We start from the raw sequence: 23,966 nt of genomic DNA on the forward strand, positions 1-23,966 counted from the left end.
ACCGTCACATAATAATACTTCCAAAGCTGGAAAGGCAATCATGTTTGGTGTATTGGGGATTCGAACCCGCAACCCTCAGATTACGATATCTAATGTAAGATATGTGGGAAAGGCCTGTATAAACTCAGTTGTCTCGTGTTCCACGAGGAGATCACGAAATTTGTTGTTCTCTTCAGTTTGTTATATATGGAGATAAATTAATTGTATTAATGAACACAACTTAACATGTATTTTTTGTTAGATCTATCGAGAGATTTTGATAAACCTTTGCAAGAAAAATTAGTTTAAAATATGTATTAAACACAAGAAAATAATTAGTGAAAATTAATACAGTCACAAGTTATTGAATATAAATTATTTATGAAGATTGTTTGTTTTGATTTTCGCGCACAGCTACACGAGGGGTATCTGTCCTAGCCGTCCCTAATTTAGGAGTGTAAGACTAGAGGGAAAGCGGCTAGTCATCACCACCCGCCGCCAACTTTTGGACTGCTCTTTTACCAACGAACAGTGGTATTGACCGCCACATTATAACGCCTTCTATGACTGAAAGTGCGAGTATATTTGGTGTGACTTGGATGCGAACCTACGACCCTCAGATTACGAATCGAGTGCCTTAACCACCTGGCCATGCCAGGCCTCCTTACGCGGTCTTCTAGGTATCTATTTTAGGTCCATTATTATTTCAAATTTATTCAAGTTATATATATATGAAGTCATGTTTAATACAGAAATAAACAAAGATGTAGATGATTTAATAATATTGATTTTATTAACTGCCTTGATAAAAAATATATAGACAAATTAAACATACGAAGAAAAGGTCACTATGTTTAAATGTTAAGAATGTTTTATATGAAATTGTAAATAATTTAATATATTATAACAACTGTGCATCCCAGTTGTTAAACAGTAAAGAATATAACAATGGGCTCTCTGTGCTCTGCACGCTACAATTATGGAAACCTGAATTTTAAAGCCTGCAGATTTCTCTCTGAGCCACGCGAGGTCGATTATTGTAAACTGATTGCATTCAATTTCCATTTGTATTGAACAATGGAAACTTAAGATTTATTTTTATATATATTCAATTTATTTCCGGAGTTGTTATAAAAACCACACAATAATATTTTTACTGTATTTAATCTACGATTGAACTTCGTTTTGCAAGGCATGTTTCTGTTTGGTAAGATTAAAACTGAGAGACACAGAGCAGAGAGGCCGTTTGGTAGTCATACGTTAAAATGAGCAAACAGGTAGTTACTTCCGCCACAGAAACTAGATCCACATTATGTTTGCACCCCTGTGTGTGTTTGCCGGTTAAGTGGATTTTGACAAAAGTTAGCATACGTTTTTACTATGGGCAAACGTATAAGTGCTTACTTTTTGGAGAGTGAAAGTTAAATGTCAAGGTCACAGCAAAACCATGAAAAAAAAATCCGTATCCATATTTATTCTATAAATCAGTCAAGAATGTAAGCACACGCTCTATCGAGTGCCACTGTAGTTCTTATTTGTTGTATAATGTAATTTATATTGTATTCTTTAACTTTTGTTGAATTTATTGACTTCTAGGGTTTAGAAAAACTGGGTAACATTTTGAATCGGGAGAGGAAGTGATCACATCGAGTATGGAAATATAGTTAAATGAAGGTATTAATGATAAACATCCACAACTGTTTTTAGAGATAAATAGTGAGTACAAGTAACGATATGTCTCCTGTAAATATCGATGTATCTAGTCACATTAACTACATATGAAAAATAAAATACACTATCGGAATGTGTTTACAAGGTACTGTATCAAAAAGAGCCATCGGATAGTCTATTAGGTTTTGATATTGACTTTACATATATACACTGAAAACTCTGTCATTCTGTAGCGAAACACACCGTGGCGCTGTTAACACCCTTCACTGGATACAATGAGTAGAAGTATCGATTGTACTTCAAGTATATTTTTCTCTAAGCTGCTAGTGAATATTATTTCTCCCGATATATTTTTGCAGATTGTTTTCCTGTGTTTTCAAAATTACAATGCTAAAATTCGGGGTTCGATTTCCCGCAATGGACTCAGCAAACAGCCCAGTGTGGCTTTGCCCTAAAATAAACAAATATGTTTAACACTAAATATTGATAATGGAGCACGTTTCCTTTAGTTCCAGAACGCTGAAAGTAACTGTACGACTTGCTTTATTAAAAACAAGGTTAAAAGATTCACTTTCGTGATATTTCTCGTCAAGGAACTGTCTATTCCAGAAACGTCTCTGATATCATATACAGTTTCCATTATTTTATTACATATTCACTTTCTTCATAAAAACCCATGTGGTCATTTTTATCATCACGCACAACTTGTTCATCATTCATATTTACAATATTGTTATTGTAATTCGGACCTTTGTTGTTTTTCTTCTACTGTTTCTTTTATCAATACACTTCTCGGCTGCTTCCTCTCGCGTCTCTGAATTAATTTATCAGAAGTTGGTAATCCGTCACATACATAACCACGTAGAAAGCTTGCTAAGCCTTTTGAGCGTCTAGGCCATTTAGATTTGCAACATACGAACTCCAATTTGAACTATAATCGTATTTTTTTTATCGACAGTCGTTGAAACATTCATCAGCAATTTCGATTCATCGATTTGCAGCAGTCATTGGTTTAGTGAAGCCTAATAATAGCCTAAATCGTCGTCTTCTTGGTTAGTGATATTCCTCAAAAACCTATTTGTTCTGGATCTCCCTTTCATTTTTACCGACATTATTTTATTCACTTAAATTAACTTCAAGTAAATTGTTTAATATATAATATCTTATTTATTTTTATTATTTATCATTTTATATATATTTTTACAACCATGAGGATTGCAAATATCCTTCGTATAGTATATGGACTTGGGACTAACCTATATATCCCAAGCTGGCCGAAAGTAGTGATACATTAGTAGGATTACGGCCGAAAATATCGCTAACAGTAAAGTCACCCAATTGATGAATCAATGTATTCTAATCATTATAAGTACGAACGGCACATTAAATTAGATATACTCATTACAAGGTTAGTTCCTAATTATGTTAGAAGTAAATTATCGTTACGGCTTGCTTACGTCAGTTGTGAGTTTGACGTAGCGTTTTATTTCACAGAGCCAGTTTACAATACTGTTTTGTTTGTTTCTTTGTTTGCTTGCATGAATATAATCGTAAACCATTTACAATTGTAATTTATGGAGATAATGGTAACATGCAGTGCTTTTGTTTCGATAAACGTAACACACTGTGGAAGGAAACAAAAGGATTCGAGTACAGATTTTGACAACATCAACCAGCAAGGTTCCTCTTTTGTTAGTGTAGTCGGTTACTGAGACAGATCTTGTGACTCATTTGTTGCTAGGTTGTTATTACTGTAACCAATGCTTCAAGTGATGTTTGACTTGATCGTGAGGAGCACAGTAAGGGGGGATACTCCCCATCTAGTGCACAGAATGCTTTTAGTGAGCAAGAAATAATATATATATATAGTAAAATTAAATAAATACATTTAAATGTAGTTAAATGAATAAACAAACTCATGAGGAAGGACTGTTAAAAACAGCAAATCCTAATCTTTGATTATTTATATTATAATTCTATTTTTTTTTATCCAAAACACATTAAAATTAAACAAAATTCGATGCATTTTTAAAAAAAAAAGATCTCAGAGTACAAGCTACAACGTGGGATTATAAAATCTATCCTAGATTTTGGAGGTGACTGAAGAAGTGGGACCCACATTGCAGTGGGGATACACCGTCTATCAGTCTTAACTTCAGTTAAAATAAGAATAAGAAAAAGATAAACATAAAAAGATGCAAATAAAAAATAAAGAAAATAAGGTACTGCCATTATTTGTTTTTTCTTATTTCGATTTTTGTCATTATTTCAACTATATTTCGCTTCAGAATTAGCCGTATAAGTTTTTCATATATCAAGAGAAGAACGAGAGAAAGCTACATGATGTACTACCATCGCTGTTCCTACTGCAGAGGTCGTTCCCCAAATCTTAGCGTTATAAGTGTTAAGCGTGTCGCTTAGCCACCAGAGGGCGTTCAGGAAAGAAGCACCAAGCTGCATCTGACACGTGATAAAATTTTTCTTAGTGAATAAACTGAATCACTTTAGCATGACAGACGTTCAAAATATCCTCTCCGGCCATTATTGCACGTGACAGAAAAGTCCTGGTAAAGAGTCGCGAAGAATGCCATAGAATCAGTTACTTGAGTATATTTATTGGACGTGACCAACATGAAAGTCAATATACTATAATGGGATCCAGGGAATAGGATATCCATAATTTAAGTTGTTTATCTGATCTGATAAACAAAGTAGAATGTTTTAAATGTATCTGTTAGCTGTTTAAATAAATTTCTAGTCACAGAAATATGCGTGACCTTTCTCCAACGTTAAATAGTTTACAGTGCCATCTACATTTCACTTTCTTTCTCCAGCATTAAACAGTTTAGAGCGCCACGTACCTTTCACTTTCTTAAGCATTAAATAGCTTAAAACACCATCTACATACCTGTGTCATCTATCTATCTGTGTGTGTATTAATCTACATATCATTCAGTGTCTCTGTCTTTCTTTCTATCTACATCTGTTAATTTACTTTTATTTAAGACTTATGTGGTAATTTAAAATCGATCATAGGAGTTTCATATTCATCTCTCCCAACCCTTAACCCTCAGGGATTCATGGTTTAGCAAAGAGCAGATAGCCCGTCTTGTAACTTTGTATTTGTTTTTTTGAATTTCGCGCAAAGGTACTCAAGGGCTATTTGCGCTAGCCATCCCTAATTTAGCAGTGTAAGACTAGAGGGAAGGCAGCTAGTCATCACCACCCACCACCAACTCTTGGGCTACTCCTTTACCAACGAATAGTGGGATTGACCGCACATTATGACGTTCCCACGGCTGAAAGGGCGAGCATGTTTGGTGAGCGACCGGGACTCGAACCCGTGACCCTCGGATTACGAGTCAAACGCCTTAACCCACCTGGCCATGCCGGGCCTTATAACATTGTGATTTATAACAAATAAGCAAATCCAAATCATATTTATTGACTGTTTTATACTTCCACAGCTTAAATTAGTTTCCAGGGCTCTGCCCATTTCTTTAGTTTTTGACACGTCATCAGATAATATATTTAATCAGAGAATTTCCAGCTATTGAAATGAAAAATGAAACCACTTTGAATTAGGCATTCTAATATATAATAATAATAAATCAGAGGTTTGAATCAACCAGAAAAACGTAAAAAACTTAAGTACGACTAGACAAAAGAAGAAACATTATCTAATGTAACTTCGTTCAGTTGTTTAGACGAAATAAAAATGTTTTTGCACAAGACGTCTCATACGTTGAAGTTATAGGATCTACATTATTAAAAATAATAATAATAAATGTAAGAAAAGACATTGAATGTCGTCACGTGACAGTGTTTTGTTACACAGATACGTGCCGATGTTGAAGTTATAGGATCTACATTATTAAAAATAATAAAATAAATGTAAGAAAAGACATTTAATGTCGTCACGTGACAGTGTTTTGTTACACAGATACGTGCCGATGTTTGACTAAAGCATTTAGTTCATTTCTCATAATCTGTTTGATGGTGTTAAGTGTGCTAATATTTGTATAGTGTAATCGGATTACCTGTAACTAACTTAACACCAAAGGAATCACATAGAATAGAAATAACTGTCAATCTCTTTATGATAAACAGAATAACATGTCAAAGTGGCTTATTCCAAATTATCTGCGTATTTATCTCTACCTATTTATATCTATTTATCTATCTATCTATCCGTCTTCCATCCATTTATGTAGCTATAAATTTATTTGTGTGTTTATCTATCCAGCTGTCTTTGTTTATATACCTGCTACTATGTGTTTGTTTATCTATCTATATATTTATTTAGCTCTCTTTCTGTCTATTTATGTATTTACCTATCTATGCGTCCGCCATATATATGTATCTGACCATCTTTGCGTTGATCTGAACGTCTATCTATATGCGCTGTTATATACTTAGCTACGTGTTTATATATTTACTTACCTGTGTCATCTATCTATCTGCGTGTGTATTAATCTACATATCATTCAGTCTCTCTGTCTATCTTTCTGTTTACATCTGTTAATTTACTATTATTTGGAACTTATGTGGTAAAATATAGCATGTATGTTAATGATTTGTGTATAGTATTTCTCGCTAACGTCATAAGAAACACTTGACTTAAAACGTTATCACAGTTTATTTTCAAGTGAAGCGACACGGAATTCTTTCAATTTAAACACATATAAGAACATTCTCTGAACCCAAACTGAAACTTGTAACACTACCAGCGTTCTTCTTGACGCCACCACCTGTGATTGATTAATAAAGAAGCCTATCAATCGATCTCATTTTGCACGAGGTACAAGTCGCTGCGCAATTTAAAAAGAAATATTCCTTTTGACGAAAATTTGTTTGTTTGCTTTTAAATTTTGCGCAAAGCTACTCGAGGGCTATCTGTGCTAGCCGTCCCTAATTTAGCAGTGTAAGACTAGAGGGAAGGCAATTAGTGATCACCACCCTCCGCCAACTCTTGGGCTATTCATTTACCAACGAACAGTAGGATGAACTGTCACTTATAATGACTCCAAGGCTGAAAAAGCGAGCCTGTTTGGTGTGACGGGGATTCGAACCCGCAACTGTCAGATTATGGGTCGAGCGCACTAGCCACCTGGCCATGCCGGGCATGTCCTTCATTGATGGAATATGAAGATAAACGAATTAGCTCCCCCTTCATCCACCTCTCACTGTATGGCTGCGTGTTCTTATAGCAAAACCATATCGAGCTATCTCCTGTGACCATCATCGCCATCTCTGGGGCTATTCTCATACCAGTGAATAATGAGATTGATCATAACATTATAACGTCCCCACAGCTGAAAGATCGAGCGTAACTGGTGTGACGGGGATTTGAACCCGCGACTCTTAACCACCTGGCCATACCAGGCCTTTAACGGAACAGAAATATCTGTTAAAGCCGGAATGAGCTAATTATTCACAAAAAAAAAAACCTGTGTTTTTCATATGAGTGAAATGGATTAACATTCGCGAAGTTCCTATAAACCTGTGTATGATTGGTGTAATAACAGTGCCTATATTTATATATTTTCAATTTTTGTTATTGCACTGAATTTAAAATTATGTTAAGTGAATATAACTTAATCATCTAATAAAATTTAATTTAACAGTTAAGTTAAATATTTTAACCTACTTTTAACTGGTAATATTTTAGCTTACTTTTAAACTTAAAGTGTAATTTGTTTATTATTATTGTTCTACGACTTATCGCAGAAAACTGAACGACTGATTTTTATCTGGACATTTTTCTCGAATTCTAAATATTAATATAACAGACACCAAACCTATCATTTCATTTACCAATGGGTGTTATCGGTTTTGGGGAACTCCAACTCTCATCAGTTTGTTTGGTTTTGAATTTCGCGCAAAGTTACACGAGAGCTATCTGCGCTAACCGTCCCTTATTTTGCAGTGCAAGACTAGAGGGAAGGTAGCTAGTCATAACCACTCACCGCCAACTCTTGGGCTACTCTTTTACCAACGAATAGTGGGATTGACCGTAACATTATAACGCCCCCACGGCTGAAAGAAGGGTGAGCATGTTTGGTGCGACGGGAATTCGAGCCCGCGACCCTTAGATTACGAGTGGAACGCCTTAACCCACATGGCCAAAAGAAAGCGATATTAATATTCTTATATGGGTGGGCTGTATGCTATATGTATTGGGTTTATTAATCGAAAACAATACAGAAGTGGATAGCTATCGAAAAATGAACCAATCACATATTAAGACACATTACTAGATAGGCGTACCTCTTTACTTTTCAGTTGAAATTCAGTCTTAGATTCAATTACGAAAGATTTCTAGCCCTTGCGAAATTAAAATACATAAAATTCAAAAAAGAATCAACGCATTTTCCTTGTGTTATCAAAGAACAGCCATAGAGGAGTTTTCCCTTCAGTGTTACGTGATAATTGACTGGTTAAAATGTATGGCGAACATGATATGTGATCAATGATTGGCCATTATTTACTTAAACACGCAATTCTGTAATCTAATATTTTATAAACTAAGACAGTCGTTGTTAACTAATACATGTTATTTAGTTTCCACGTCATTGTATATCAACGTCTCTGTACGACTTTTATCGTCACATGCACTTAACTTCACAATATAATAATAACGTCATCACAACATCGGCTGAGAAGACTGAACACTCCATATCGATTTATCGATGCAGAGATATAAATTATCATAAAGAAATCAGATGTTTCATGTAATTATTCGAAGCTCTAGCAATTCCCTCAATTGTGGAAGATTTCATTTTATTCAGTAGTCTTAAATCTGTCATTTTTACAATGAGACCGAAAAATTGAGAAAAGTAAACGGGGTAAAAAGGAAATCGCATTTCAATGATGCCATCTATAAAGCATTGAGCTAATCTGAAAAAAAAGTTATTGAAGTGCGCATGTGCAACTACAAAAAAAAATAAGTGCGCATGCGTAACGCTAATATACTACGACATTATCTGATACTCCCGTAAAAATATCGATACGTTCCAGGGAATTCGACTCTACGTCTCAGAAAAAACAAACAAACAAAAGCAACTGTGAACAAATTGTTGCGATAAGTCAGTTTCTTTGAATAATATTAAACTGACAGAAATGTTTTGTGACGTATAATTATAGTTACTAACTGGTTAATTCACTTTCAAGAAATGAAACACTTTGAAACTTTACAACGAAAAGAAATTTAAGAAAAAATACTTTTTATTTTGTTATTTCTTTTATTCACCATAATAAAGTTCAAGTTCAAAAATTAAATTATAGTTTTCTTTATTTAGGTACCACAATACACTTCTTTCTCCAATAGATGGCAGTAGAAACAAAGATAACTTAAACACAAAAGGTTTTAAAAATTATAAGAAGTTACACAAATTAAGAAAGAGCGCGCCCTTTTGTTATTATTTCTATAAACTTATAATTTCATGTTATTATATTATTCAAATCTTATCCCGTATCTGTTTATTGTTAAGTATGCTATTTCTGTTGTCCCCAGTTAGCTAATTTCTAGCCTCACAAGTCTTCAAACGTATCACCGAGTCGACTTTGACGGTGAGTTTGTTTGTTTTTTTGAATTTCGCACAAAGCTACTCGAGGGCTATCTGTGCTAGCCGTTCCTAATTTAGTAGTATAAGACTAGAGGGAAGGCAGCTAGTCCTCACCACCCGCCGCTCACTCTTGAGTGCGAGCATATGTGGTGTGATCACGATTCGAACCTGCGACCCTTGTATTACGAGTCGAACGCCTTGATCCAGCTGGTCATGCCTGATATAGACGAATAACAGGTGTGTGTATAAGGAAAAATTTAATCAGAGAAATTCGTGCAGGTAACTCGAAACAACGAAAAATTAAAACCACGTTTCGTCAACTTGGAGATTGTTCGGAGTTTGATAGAGAATACGATAAAACAAAAAGTAAGAAATACTATTTAATAGAAAGCATAATAAATGAAACTCAAAAAGTCAAACCACATGTTTCAACAGGATGGCACAACTCTGGTCGACAATGCTAAAATCTGAGGTCTGAGGTTCGATTTGTCATAGCAGACAAAACAGTTACACCATTGTCGGAAATTCATTTTTACACTACTAGAGAAGAGAATATCATTGTTACAGTACTAAAGATGTGAATATCATTGTTACAGTACTAAAGATGTGAATATTATTGTTACAGTACTAAAGATGTTAATATCATTGTTACAGTTTTAGAGATGTAAATATCATTGTTGCAGTACCAAAGGTGGGAATGTCATTATTAAGTGCTATAGATATGAATGTCATTGTTAAAGTAGTAGAAAAGAGAATATCATTGTTAGAGTACTAAAGTGGTGAATGTCATTGTTTCAGTGCTATAGATGTGAATGTTATTGTTATAGTACTGGAGAAGAGAATCTAATTCTTACAGTACTAAAGATGTGAATATAATTGTTACAGTACTAAAGATACGAATATCATTCTTACAGTAGTGGAGAAGAAAATATCATTGTTACAGTACTAAAGATAGGAATGTAATTGTTATAGTACTGGATAAGAGAATATAATTGTTACAGTACTAAAGACGAGAATATCATTGTTACAGTTTTAGAGATGTGAATATCATTGTTGCAGAACCAAAGGTGGGAAATCCATTGTTACAGTGCTATAGATGTGAATATCATTGTTACAGTACTAAAAATGTGAATATTATTGTTACAGTACTAAAGATGTGAATATTATTGTTACAGTACTAAAGATGTGAATATCATTGTTACAGTACTAGAGAAGAGAATATCATTGTTACAGTACTAGAGAAGAGAATATCATTGTTACAGTACTAAAGATGTGAATATCATTGTTACAGTACTAGAGAAGAGAATATCATTGTTACAGTACTAGAGAAGAGAATATCATTGTTACAGTACTAAATATGTGAATATCATTGTTACAGTACTAAATATGTGAATATTATTGCTGCAGTACTAAAGATGTGAATATCATTCTTACAGTACTAAAGATGTGAATATTATTGTTATACAACTGAAGAATATAATATAATTGTTACAGTACTAAAGATGTGAATGTCATTGTTACAGTAGTGGAGAAGAGAATATCATTGTTACAGTACTAAAGATGTGAATTTTATTGTTACAGTACTGAAGAAGAGAATATCATTGTTACAGTAGTGGAGAAGAGAATATCATTGTTATAGTACTAAAGATGTGAATGTTATTGTTACAGTACTGAGGAAGAGAATATCATTGTTATAGTACTAGAGAAGAGAATATCATTGTTACAGTACTAAAGATGTGAATATCATTGTTACAGTACTAGAGAAGAGAATATCATTGTTACAGTACTAAAGATGTGAATATCATTGTTACAGTACTAAAGATGTGAATATTATTGTTGCAGTACTAAAGATGTGAATATCATCCTTACAGTACTAAAGATGTGAATATTATTGTTATAGAGCTGGAGAATGTAATATAATTGTTACAGTACTAAAGATGTGAATGTCATTGTTGCAATAGTGAAGAAGAGAATATCATTGTCACAGGATTAAAGATGTGAATATCACTGTTACAGTACTAAAGAAGAGAATATCATTGTTATAGTACTAAAGATGTGAATGTTATTGTTACAGTACTAAAAAAGAGAATATCATTGTTACAGTACTAAAGATGTGAATGTTATTGTTACAGTACTGGAGAAGTGAATATCATTGTTACAGTACTAAAGATATGAATATCATTGTTACAGTACTAAAGATGTGAATATTATTGTTACACTAATAAAAAGGTGAATATCAATGTTACAGTACTAAAGATGTTAATATCATTGTTACAATTTTAAATGTGTAAATATCATTGTTGCAGTACCAAGGGTGGGAATGCCATTGTTAAGTGCTATAGATATGAATGTCATTGTTAAAGTAGTGGAAAAGAGAATATCATTGTTAAAGTAGTGGAAAAGAGAATATCATTGTTAGAGTACTAAAGTGGTGAATGTCAATGTTTCAGTGCTAAAGATGTGAATGTTATTGTTATAGTACTGGAGAATATAATATAATTCTTACAGTACTAAAGATGTGAATATAATTGTTACAGTACTAAAGATACGAATATCATTCTTACAGTAGTGAAGAAGAGAATATCATTGTTACTGTACTAAATATACGAATATCATTCTTACAGTAGTGGAGAAGAGAATATCATTGTTACAGTACTAAAGATAGGAATGTAATTGTTATAGTACTGGAGAAGAGAATATAATTGTTACAGTACTAAAGACGTGAATATCATTGTTATAGTCTTAGAGATGTGAATATCATTGTTGCAGTACCAAAGGTGGGAAATCCATTGTTACAGTGCTATAGATATGAATGTCATTGTTACAGTTTTAGAGATGTGAATATCATTGTTGCAGTACTAAAGATGTGAATATTATTGTTGCAGTACTAAAGATGTGAATATCATCCTTACAGTACTAAAGATGTGAATATTATTGTTATAGAGCTGGAGAATGTAATATAATTGTTACAGTACTAAAGATGTGAATGTCATTGTTGCAATAGTGAAGAAGAGAATATCATTGTCACAGGATTAAAGATGTGAATATCACTGTTACAGTACTAAAGAAGAGAATATCATTGTTATAGTACTAAAGATGTGAATGTTATTGTTACAGTACTAAAAAAGAGAATATCATTGTTACAGTACTAAAGATGTGAATGTTATTGTTACAGTACTGGAGAAGTGAATATCATTGTTACAGTACTAAAGATATGAATATCATTGTTACAGTACTAAAGATGTGAATATTATTGTTACACTAATAAAAAGGTGAATATCAATGTTACAGTACTAAAGATGTTAATATCATTGTTACAATTTTAAATGTGTAAATATCATTGTTGCAGTACCAAAGGTGGGAATGCCATTGTTAAGTGCTATAGATATGAATGTCATTGTTAAAGTAGTGGAAAAGAGAATATCATTGTTAAAGTAGTGGAAAAGAGAATATCATTGTTAGAGTACTAAAGTGGTGAATGTCAATGTTTCAGTGCTAAAGATGTGAATGTTATTGTTATAGTACTGGAGAATATAATATAATTCTTACAGTACTAAAGATGTGAATATAATTGTTACAGTACTAAAGATACGAATATCATTCTTACAGTAGTGAAGAAGAGAATATCATTGTTACTGTACTAAATATACGAATATCATTCTTACAGTAGTGGAGAAGAGAATATCATTGTTACAGTACTAAAGATAGGAATGTAATTGTTATAGTACTGGAGAAGAGAATATAATTGTTACAGTACTAAAGACGTGAATATCATTGTTATAGTCTTAGAGATGTGAATATCATTGTTGCAGTACCAAAGGTGGGAAATCCATTGTTACAGTGCTATAGATATGAATGTCATTGTTACAGTTTTAGAGATGTGAATATCATTGTTGCAGTACTAAATATGTGAATATTATTGTTTCAGTTTTAGAGATGTGAATGTCATTGTTATAGTACTGGAGAACAGAATATAATTGTTACATTACTAAAGATGTGAATATCATTGTTACAGTTTTAAAGATGTGAATATTATTGTTACAGTTTTAAAGATGTGAATATCATTGTTGGAGTACTAAAGTTGGGAATGTCATTGTTTCAGTACTAAAGATGTGAATATCATTGTTACAGTTTTAAAGATGTGAATATCATTGTTGGAGTACTAAAGGTGGGAATGTCATTGTTTCAGTATTAAAGAGGGAATATTATTGTTACAGTTTTGAATATGTGAATATTCTGTCCAGTAGAAAAGTGTTTTTTACATAAGCCAGCAGATTCTACATCGTTATCAAGTAATATAACAATTTTTAACCATGATAATTTAACTGTCTAGATAAAGGTTAGAACAAAAGAAACTCACCCTTAGTAGATTTGGAGATTGTCCTTGGTCACATTTTCTACAAGAACACACATTGAAGTCTGGTTTTCTGCTCATAAAACTATAAATACAGTTAAATACGGAGCTATTGCTTTTTTATAAAGAAAACGTTTTACTCTAGCGTTCTGTATCTGAGACATGCACTCGATGTTGCACTGTATCTCAGACGTGGGTGCATTCGATGTTGTAGTCATTACTATGTCGACGGATCAGTTTCCATTTTGGCCAATGACACTTGCAAGTCGCCGATTGTAGCGTTTCTTTAAACGCTTCTCGGAAATCTTTATTGAAGTAAGCGTAGATTATTGGATTGAGACAGGAATTGAAGTAACCAATCCAAAAGAGAGTGTCCACTAGAGTCCCTGGTGTGAAACACTTATCTCCACAAAGCGATACCGACACGTACCATAAGAAGAAGGGTAGCCAGCACAGAATAAATGCTCCCATTATTATCCCCAGGGTCTTGGCCGCTTTGTGCTCTCGTTTCATCTTGTTTATTGCTCGTTTAGTTGGGGTTGAGCGCCCGTTTTCCGAATCGTCCACACACGATGTTCGGTGGACGGGTGGAGCTAACAAGTTGGTAGAAGCCGTTTGATCAGAGCTAAACCGGGCGTCCGTGCTGTTCCGAGCGCTGCTCGGAGGTACGTACGCCGCCTGCGACCTGCACAGCATTTTCTCCTGGCGGGTAGCTTCCATGTAGATCTTCCAGTAGGTAAAGACCATGATGAAGCAAGGAATCCAGAACGACACACTGGACGAGATGATGGCGTAAAGTTTGTTGACGATGAACTCGCAGGTGTGTGGGTTGAGCTGTTGAAACTCGAGGTTCTCCGATGTGGTATACCATCCTAAGAATATAGGGATGAAAGATATCAGCCCCGCGGACACCCATACACAGGTGAGCATGATGTAAACTCGGACATTGGTCATTTTCAGCGGATACTCTAGAGGTCTAATTATAGCATAATATCTATCCACACTGATACAGCAAAGATGCATTATAGACGCTGTGGAGAAGAGGACATCACACGAGTTCCATAGTTTACACGTGGTCTGATCGAAGAGCCATCTCCCAGCAATGGTAAGACTAGCATTGAATGACATAGCAACTAAAGCTACTAAAGTATCTGCAAAGGCCAAGGATACAATAAAATAGTTCGTTGTCAGGTGAAGCCTGCGGTGTCGGTAAACGCTAACGATAACCAAAATGTTTCCAAATACAGCGCACAATATAATAGCGCACATAACAAGAGATTTAGCCACTGTCGTAGCCACTGACTCCAACGAGTACTCCTCCAAAAATAAACTATCATTATGGGGCTCGCCCCCGCCCTGGGAATGAAAAGTAGAGTTTTCTATCTCTGACGAATGTCCGTGATTAACAACCGAGTCTGTCATTTTCAGGTTTGAAATAATATTACTACAGAGCGGTTGATTAAAAACTACTTTCAAAGGGACAGGTATCTTACTTACAATGAAAACAAAAGTTAGGACATCAGTAACATAGATCCAAGTGTCGGAGTGTTCTGGTTGAATAGAGCAAGAGAGAAATAGTACACCAAGATTAACGTGATGGTTAGAAGTTTATATTTATTACAGTATCATTGTTACAGTACTGGATGTAAGAATACCTCCTAGTTACAGTACTGGATGTAAGAATACCTCCTAGTTACAGTACTGGAGGTAAGAATATCTCCTTGTTACAGTACTGGAGGTAAGAATATCTCCTTGTTACAGAGCTGAAGGTAAGAATATCTCCTTGTTACAATACTGAAGGTAAGAATATCTCCTTGTTACAGAGCTGAAGGTAAGAATATCTCCTAGTTACAGTACAAAAGATAAGGATATCTCCTTGTTACAATACTGAAGGTAAGAATATCTCCTTGTTACAGTACTGAAGGTAAGAATATCTCCTTGTTACAGTACTGGATTTCATAACGTTCTTGTTACAGTACTGGATCTCATAACGTTCTTGTTACAGTATTGAAGTTAAGAATATCCCCTTGTTACAGTACTAGATTTGACAACGTTCTTATTACATTACTTGAGGTGAGAATGTCTCCTTGTTACAGTTACACTTCTAGTAGTTCAGGGAGCCGACGTGAAGACATGATATCTGACGTACTGAAATCTAAGCTATCCTCTAACAGTTCTAGAAATTAAAGTATTCTGTACGCGTACTAGAGGCAACGCTGCGCTCCCATCGGTGGTTCCCGATTGAAGAGAGTAGGTTGTCGGAGAAGCCCGCATACAGAGGCCTGCTGTTAGCGCCCTCTTTAGACATCGACAAAACTAACCATTTTCCGATTATTGATTATGACCAGCAGGCTTAATGGAACTTCCAATCCCGAAACGACACTCGGAGTCTTTTTAATGAGAAGTCTACGTCCTGAAACTCAGGGTTTTTTTCACCAAAAGCTGTATAGAGAAGAACCGTCTTAAGTCCGGATATTAAATCTCACAATACGTGTATGAATTAAACGCCTGCTGAACGAACCTTGTTCTGTTTCGTGAATTTCTTGTAAACATTGAATAAGGTGAATATTAAAGGGGTACGGTCCACATGGATGTGAATTCTATTGAAAGACGTATCTTACTATTACATGAATGAAATTAGGTAATTTTCATAACGAGTGCAGCTAGTTGTGGTGTAATAACGAAACTACCATCTATTTATCTCTACAGGACAGTTAACTGTTTTACCATACTACCATAATAATGGTAACACAACTTTAATATACTAAGGTTTTACTAAGCCTTGAATTAAAATAACCAATGCTCTCTCGCATGTTTTCTCAGTGATAAGTCTGAAGACTTATGGAGCTAAACAGAGACAGCGCATCTATATAACAATAAATATACATATAACCAATATATTATTATTTATATCGACTCATACACATCTGAACTATATTAGCTTATATTATGATCCACGTACACTGTACACACAACTACATCCCATATACACACAACCCCACTCTTCAGATGTTTAGACACATTTTAAAAATCTATTTTTGCACCAGTTCGCTTATAAGATGATCCCTACTAAAAAAACATAATCCATGACTATTGTAATTAAATCGTTTCATTATTTCCGGAACTTCCAATATTATAGCTCAGAAAATAAATAATTCTGTCTTTTTTTTATGATGTGTTGTAACCGATAAAAATGTACGATTACTCAAAACAATGATTCATACCCAGATTAAACGGTTTAAAAACAGTTCGATAATTAGTAAGTTAATATAAGCACTGAATTATTGTTCACTTTGATAACATATCTTTAATAAAACAACTTGTTTTGTTAAAATCGAATAGATTTGGTTATAAAGCAAATCTATTGTCGAGAACAGGTGGCTCTGCTAGTAATCAAAACGAAACAACACCTCAGTTTCGTGAATATATTTTCGTTGTTGTTGACCAGATATTCATAGGGTCTTTATCCACGAGGCAATATGTTGACTCTCAGCTAACTAGCACATCTTCGGCTCACCAGTGCTGAGTACATAGAGAAATCCTCCTTCATTGGACTAAAGCTGGAGATATCAGTTCCTAACAGAACTACATTAAAAATGTTTGGAGGGGAATTCCACTTATCAGTTCCTAATAAACCCCTATAAAACTGCTTGAAGTAATGTCCCAGTTCCCAGTTCGTAATATAACTTATTAAAACTGTTTGGTGTTTTGTTCCAGTTTCCAGTTCCTAACAAATGATCCTGTTCTCAGTTCCTAATAAAACTTTATTAAAACTGTTTCGAGTAATGTTCCAGTTTCCGGTTCCTAATAGAATTTTAATAAAACTGTTTGAAATAATTTACCAGTTCACTGGTCCTTTATTGAAACAGTGTGAAGTAATGTTCCACATTCCAGGTCTTAACAAACTCCGATAAAACTGTTTGGAGTAATGTTTCAGTTTAGAGGTCATAATAGAGCTTTATTAAAACTGTTTGGATAAATGTTCCAGTTTAGAGGTCATAATAGAGCTTTATTAAAACTGTTTGGATAAATGTTCCAGTTCCCAGTTCCCAATACAACTTTATTAAATCTGTTTGGAATACCGTTCTAGTTATCAGGTCCAAATAGAACTTTATTCATACTGTTTGGAGTAATGTTTCTGTTCGCAGATTGAAATAGAAGTTTATCAAAACGGTTTGGAGTAACGTTCCAGTTCCCAGTTCTTAACAAACCTTTATCAGACCTGTTTGGAATAATGTTCCAGTTCCCAGGTCGTAATAGAACTTTATGAAAAATGTTTATAGTAATTTTCCAGTTCCCAGGTTCTAATAGAACTTTATTAAAACTATTTGGAATAATGTTCCTGTTCCTAATTGTACTTCATTAAAACTGTTTGGAGTAATGTTTCAGTTCCCTGGACTTAATAGAATTTTATGAAAATTGTTTAGAGTAATGTTCGTGTTCCTAATAGAAATGTATTAAAACTTTTTGGATTAGTGTTCCAGTTCCCACATTTCAACGAAACTTTATTAAAACTGTTTGGAGTAATGTTTCAGTTTCCTGGTCTTAATATAATTTTATTAAAACTGTTTGGAGTAATGTTCGTGTTTCTAATATAAATTTATTAAAACTGTTTGAAGTAATGTTCCAGTTCACAGTTTCTAAGGCAACTCTATCAGAACTGTTTGGAGATATGTTCCAGTTCATAGTTCCTAAGGCAACTTTATTAAAACTGTATGGAGTCATGTTCCAGTTTCCAGGTCCTAATAGAATGTCGTGAATAGAACTTTTCAGAATTAGAAATATTCATCTTAAGAATACATTTTTTTTATTAATTGAAGAATATCGATGTTAGGTTTGTGATTTCATAGTTCAACAATATTGATGTTAGGTTTGTGATTTCATAGTTCAACAATATAGATGTTAGGTTTGTGATTTCATAGTTCAACAATATTAATGTTAGGTTTGTGATTTCATAGTTCAACAACATTGATGTTAGGTTTGTAATTTCATAGTTCAACAATATTGATGTTAGGTTTGTGATTTCATAGTTCAACAATATTGATGTTAGGTTTGTGATTTCATAGTTCAACAATATTGATGTTAGGTTTGTGATTTCATAGTTCAACAATATTGATGTGACGTTTGTGATTTCACAGTTCAACAATATTGATATTAAGTTTGTGATTTCATAGTTTAACAATATTGATGTTAGGTTTTTCATAGGTCAACAGTATTAAGGCTATGTTTTCATAGTTCAACAGTATTAAGGCTAGGATTTCATAGTTCAATAATAGTGATGTTAAGTTTCTCGAAATTCAACAATATTGATATTATGTAGGTTTCCATAGTTCAACAGTGTTAAAGCTAGATTTTCATTGTGCAAAAGTATTGATGTTAGGTTCTCATAGTTGAACAGTATTGATGTTAAGTTTCTGATTTCACAGTTCAGTAATATTGATGTTAGGTTTGTGATTTCGTGGTTCAATAATACTGATGTTGGGTGTTTCATAGTTCAACAATACTGATGATAAATTTTCCATAGTTTAACAATATTGATTGTAGGTTTTTCATAGTTTAACAATATTGATGTTATGTTTTCCATAGTTCAACAATATCGAGATTACGTTTGTGATTTCATAGTTCAAAAACAGTGATGTTAGGTTTTTCATAGCTCAACAGTATTAAGGCTAGGTTTTCATAGTTCAAATGTATTAAGGCGAAGATTTCATAGTTCAACAACACTGATGTTAGGTTTCTCGTAATTGAACAATATTGATGTTATGTAGGTTTTCATAGTTCAACAGTATTAGGGCTAGATTTTCATTGTGCAAAAGTATTGATGTTAGGTTCTCATAGTTGACAAGTATTGATATTAGGTTTGTGATTTCATAGTTCAATAATACTGATGTTGGGTGTTTCATAGTTCAACAATACCGATGTTAAATGTTTCAAAGTTTAAAAATATTGATTGTAGGTTTTTCATATTTCAACAATATTGATGTTAAGTTTTTCATAGTTCAACAATACTGATGTTAGGTTTTTCATAGTTCAACAATACTGATGTTAGGTTTTTCATAGTTCAACAGTATTAAGGGTAATTTCTTCATAATTCAACAACATTGATGTTAGGTTTTCCATAGTTCAATAGTATTAAGACTAGATTTTTCTATTGCCGAAAAGCATTGAGGTTAACGCGTCCATAAATGAACTGTATAAGGGAATTTTTGTGACAAAGTTTTGTGATGGAACAGGCGATACGACATAATACCCTTCAAATAAACTATGGGGCGTTATAAGAGTAAAATTCATCTCCTTATCGTGATTTATGGGGGCTCTTGACTGGCTGCCTTCTGGTCAATACTTAAAAATTAGAACTCGACACGTAATCTGAGAGTCGCAGGTTCAAATCCCCGTCACACCAAACATGATCGCCCTTTCACCCGTGGGTATGTTATATGTCACAGCCAATCCCACTATTCGTTGGTAAAAAATTAGCCCAAAAGAACTTAAATTTTTGAGGTATTTGTTAAATAATCAATGACAAATAAAACATCAACAACAGATATATAAGTGAAATAAAACATTGTTCAATAAAAATTGTTGTTGCACAACTGGAAAAGAGAATATCATTGTCACAGTAGTGGAAAAAAGAATATCATTGTTATAGTACTTAAGAGGTGAATATCATTGATACAGTACTAATTATGTGAATATCATTGTTACAGTACTGAAGATACGAATATCATTCTACAGTACTGGAGAAAGGAATATTATTGTTACAGTAGTTAAAAGGGGAATGTCATTGTTACAGTAGTGAAGAAAAAATATAATTGTTATAGTACTTGAAAAGATAATATCATTGTTACAGTAATAAAGAGGTGAATGTCATTGTTACAGTAATAAAGATAGGAATGTCATTGTTACAGTAATAAAGATAGGAATGTCATTGTTACAGTAGTAAAGAGGTGAATATCATTATTACAGTAATAAAGAGGTGAATATCATTGTTACAGTACTAAAGAGGTGAATGTCATTGTTACAGTACTAAGAGGTGAATATCATTGTTACAGTACTACAGATGTGAATATCATTGTTACAGTAATAAAGAGGTGAATATCATTGTTACAGTACTAAAGACGTGAATATCATTGTTACAGTAATAAAGAGGTGAATGTCATTGTTACAGTAATAAAGATAGGAATGTCATTGTTACAGTAATAAAGATAGGAATGTCATTGTTACAGTAGTAAAGAGGTGAATATCATTATTACAGTAATAAAGAGCTGAATATCATTGTTACAGTACTAAAGAGGTGAATGTCATTGTTACAGTACTAAGAGGTGAATATCATTGTTACAGTACTACAGATGTGAATATCATTGTTACAGTAATAAAGAGGTGAATATCATTGTTACAGTACTAAAGAGGTGAATATCATTGTTACAGTACTACAGATGTGAATATCATTGTTACAGTACTAAAGATGTGAATATCATTGTTACAGTACTAAAGATGTGAATATCATTGTTACAGTAGTAAAGAGGTGAATGTCATTGTTACAGTACTAAGAGGTGAATATCATTGTTACAGTACTACAGATGTGAATATCATTGTTACAGTAATAAAGAGGTGAATATCATTGTTACAGTACTACAGATGTGAATATCATTGTTACAGTACAAAATAGGTGAATAGTATTGTTACAGTACAAAATAGGTGAATAGTATTGTTGCAGTACAGATGAAGTGAATATCATTGTTATAGTACTGGAGAAGAAAAGATCATTGTTACAGTACTAAAGAGATGAATATCATTGTACAATACAAAAGATGTAAATATCATTGTTACAATAAAAAAGAGGTGAATCTCATTGTTACAGTAATTAAGATAGGAATGTCATTGTTACAGTAATGGAGAAGAGAATATCATTGTTACAGTACTAAAGAAATGAAGGACATTGTTACAGTAATAAGGATGGGAATGTCATTGTTACCGTAATCGAGAAGAGAATATCATTGTTGCTGTACTAAGAGGAGAATGTCAATGTTATAGTACAAAAAATGTGAATATCATTGTTACACTAATAAAGATAGGAATGTCGTTGTTACAGTAATAAAGATGGGAATGTCATTGATACAGTAATGGAATAGAGAATATCATTGTTATAGTAGTGGAGAAACGAATATCATTGTCATAGTACTTTGAAAGAAAATATATCATTGTTACAGTACCAAAGAGGTGAATACCATTGTTACAGTGCTAAAGATGTGAATATCATTGTTACAGTACTAAAGAGGTGAATGTCATTGTTACAGTAATAAGAATGGGAATGTCATTGTTACAGTACTAAAGATGTAAATATGATTGTTACAGTACTGAAGAGGTGAATACCATTGTTACAGAACTAAAGGTGGGAATGTCATTGTTGCAGTAGTGGAGAAGAGAATATCATTGTTACAGCACTAAAAATGTGAATATCATTGTTATAGTACTGGAGAAAAGAATATCATTGTTACAGTACCAAAGATGTGAATATCATTATTACAGTAATAAATAAAGAGGTGAATGTCATTGTTGCAGCACTGGAGAAGAGAATATCATTGTTATAGTACTAAAGAGGTGAGTATCATTGTTACAGTACTATAAATGTGAATATCATTGTTACAATACTAAAGAGGTTAATATTATTGTTGCAGTATTGGAGAAGAGAATGTCATTGTTATGGTACTGGAGAAGAGAATATCATTGTTATAGGTTTAGAGTAATTATTCAGTTCGAAGGTTATAATAGAATTTTACGAAAATTGTTTGGTGTAATGTTCCAGTTTGCAGGTCCTAATGGAATTTTATTAAAATTGTTTGGAGTAATGTTCCCGTTTGCAGATCGAAACAGAAGTTTATCAAAACGGTTTGGAGTAATGTTCCAGTTACCACATCTTAACAAAACTTTATCAAACCTGTTTGGAATAATTTTCCAATTCTCAATTCCTAATAGATCCTTATTAAAAATGTTTGGAGAAATGTTTCAGTTCCAAGGTCCTAATAGAACTTTATTCATACAATTTGGTGTAATGTTCTAGTTTCCAGGTTCTAAGAATTACGACGAAACTGTTTGGAGTAAGGTTCCAGTTCACAGTTCCTGATAGAATTTTATTAAAATTGTTTGGAGTAATGTTCCAACCCGCAGGTCCTAATAGAACTTTATTAAGGTTGTTTGGAGTAATGTTTCAGTTCCCTGGTCTTAATATAATTTTATTAAAACTGTTTGGAGTAATGTTCGTGTTTCTAATACAAATTTAAGTAATGTTCCCGGTCACAGTTTCTAAGGCAACTCTATCAGAACTGTTTGGAGATATGTTCCAGTTCATAGTTTCTAAGGCAACTTTATTAAAACTGATGGAGTCATCTTCCAGTTTCCAGGTCCTAATAGAATGTCGTGAATAGAATGTTTCAGAATTAGAAATATTCATCTTAAGAATACATTTTTTTTATTAATTGAAGAATATCGATGTTAGGTTTGTGATTTCATAGTTCAACAATATTGATGTTAGGTTTGTGATTTCATAATTCAACAATATTGATATTAGGTTTGTGATTTCATAGTTCAACAATATTGATGTTAGGTTTGTGATTTCATAGTTCAACAATATTAATGTTAGGTTTGTGATTTCGTAGTTCAACAATATTGATGTTAGGTTTGTGATTTCGTAGTTCAACAATATTGATGTTAGGTTTGTGATTTCGTAGTTCAACAATATTGATGTTAGGTTTGTGATTTCATAGTTCAACAATATTGATGTTAGGTTTGTAATTTCATAGTTCAACAATATTGATGTCAGGTTTTCCTTAGTTCACTAGTATTAAGATTAGGTGTTTTCCATTGCCGAACAGTATTGAGGTTAACGCGTCCATAACTGAACTGTATAAGGGAATTTTTGTGACAAATTTTTTTGATGGAACAGGCGATACGACATAATACCCTTCAAATAAACTATGGGGCGTTTTAGGAATAAAAGTCATCTCCTTATCGTTATTTATGGGTGCTCCTGACTGGCTGCCTTCTGGTTAATACTTAAAAATTAGAATTCGACTGTTAATTCGAGAGTCGCAAGTTCGAATCCCCGTCACACCAAACATGATCGCCCTTTCAGCTGTGGGTACGTTTAATGCGACAGACAATCACAGTATTCGTTGGTAAAAGAGTAGCCCAAGAGTTGGCGGTGAGTGGTGATGACTAACTGCCTTCCCTGTAATCTTATACTGCAAAATTAGGGACGGGCTAGCGCAGATATTCCTTGCGTAGCTTTGCGCGAAATTCATAAAAGACACAAACAAGACTTTTGGGTGTTTAGCGCCATCTTTATTGAACTAATGTTACTACATCTTAACAAACGCTTCGATACAATGGCATTT

General features: G+C 33.5%; 1 pseudogene across 1 annotated transcript in view; it reads right to left on the minus strand.

Annotated features, from left to right (window-relative positions):
* LOC143257351 (octopamine receptor beta-2R pseudogene) overlaps positions 1-15,804 on the minus strand; it is a 35,374-nt pseudogene extending 19,570 nt beyond the window's left edge. Inside the window, exon 1 of the transcript XR_013031809.1 lies at positions 13,579-15,804. The product of XR_013031809.1 is annotated as an octopamine receptor beta-2R pseudogene (transcript). The remainder of the gene's footprint in view (positions 1-13,578) is intronic.
* Positions 15,805-23,966: the final 8,162 nt, after the last annotated feature.

Source organism: Tachypleus tridentatus, chromosome 7 (genome assembly GCF_004210375.1).
Source record: "Tachypleus tridentatus isolate NWPU-2018 chromosome 7, ASM421037v1, whole genome shotgun sequence".
Classification (NCBI taxonomy): domain Eukaryota; kingdom Metazoa; phylum Arthropoda; class Merostomata; order Xiphosura; family Limulidae; genus Tachypleus; species Tachypleus tridentatus.